Source organism: Taudactylus pleione, unplaced genomic scaffold (genome assembly GCF_031769625.1).
Source record: "Taudactylus pleione unplaced genomic scaffold, aTauple2 ptg000218l, whole genome shotgun sequence".
In the NCBI taxonomy this organism is placed as follows: Eukaryota; Metazoa; Chordata; class Amphibia; order Anura; family Myobatrachidae; genus Taudactylus; species Taudactylus pleione.
The window spans coordinates 1,417,683-1,419,329 of NW_028284620.1; positions in this window are offsets into that span (position 1 = coordinate 1,417,683).

Genomic DNA, 1,647 nt, shown 5'->3' on the forward strand with positions numbered 1-1,647 from the left:
AGGTCACAGTTGACCCAGGTGCAGATCCAAGCCCAGACGATATAGAGAGCCATGGGTTCATTAGAGCAATAGGCTTCATTTTAGAGCAACACGTTTACTCTATTATAAATTGGAAGGAGTCAGCAAATGACATGTGGACAGCACTGCAGGCAACGCACCAAAATGGAGGTCTCATGAGAAAAATTAACTCAAGACATGTATTATACAATACCAAGTTATGTGAATGCAGCAGTATGAGTGATTATATTGACAAAATGATGTCTGTATCTCAGCAACTGTGGACTGTTGGAGTGAAAGTAAATGGGGTCGTAACTAAAGGTGTGACAGCATTGCCATCACAGATGGCATAGAGCCCTGGGGGCAGCACCGTTCCTGCCCCATGTCACCTGTATGTGGCTTGCTGCAGAGCCGCCCGAAGTGTCCAAAATAATGTTCTGGATAGGAACTCTGGAGGCTGTGGAGCTGCCAGGAACGTTCTTAGGGTGCATCGGGCAGTGCTTTCCAGAGTTGGTGCCCCAGCTCCCCAAGGTGTGATGTCATGATGTCACAGGTTTAGGAGGCGGGACCGGCACAGGGCAGTATAGAGCCCTTTTCTGGCTCTGCACACACAACAGTTTTAATATACTTTATTTTTTATTGCACTATTTACTTTTTATATATTTTTATTATTTACTTTTTATATATTTTTATTTTGCTGCTTTTAAGAATTCAGTAACAATAATACATTTTTTTACGATAAAAAAAAATAAAAGTAAAATTTTATTATTTAGCTAGTATGTCATGACAGCTGTTTTCTTTCTGCCTTTGTGCAAACAGGTCTAGTAACTTACATGGGAATCTACATACTGGGGATATAATACTTCAAAACAAGACAAATAAGAGTTGACTCTGGAATATATGGGAGCGATTGTACATTTTAGGCATATAGAGATATAGTTCACTGATTCGTGCTCTGTTAATGAAAATTGGAAAATTGATTTCAGAGTCTAAGAGAGTGTCTTTTAATAAATAACTCTTGGTCCCTATGAAAAGCAGTGCCAAATATAAATGAATACAGTTCTTTCATGAAGTGGAGCTCTTAGTGATAATGCAAGGGGATGTTGCATGGTTTTAGAAAGTGGTTTTGAACTGGGAATTGTCTGGCTCCTCATTCAACAGCAACGTCATAGGTATAGACTTGTGGGAAGCGTTAAGTGATCAGCAGGAGAAGAGAGAGGCCCTGCCTTCACTTGCTATTTGTAATAATAGTCTTAATGGAAGAGGTGCTTAATCAATATATCAAGACAGCTGTTAACAGATTATTATAATGGAGCCTAAACGACTTATTCTTTTCTTTAATTTTGGAGTTAAAAAGATCTCGATAAATGTCGATATAGCTAATGTTATGTATATGTAACAATAAAAACAGGAGAGCTTGTGCAAGCACCCAGTACTCCAGGAATCACAGGATATCAGCAATGAGGATAGAGTGATCCTACTGCAAACTGCTCTACTAAATGGTGCACAAGACACGCGGAGAGAGTTAAGGTGCCACAATTCTATGTTATTTAAAGGCCAAAGGAGTCTATTCGCAGAGCAGACAACCAGAATAACTGACTACCTGGATGTGGATGATTTTCACCTGCAACAGAACATCAGCCAGTGGAT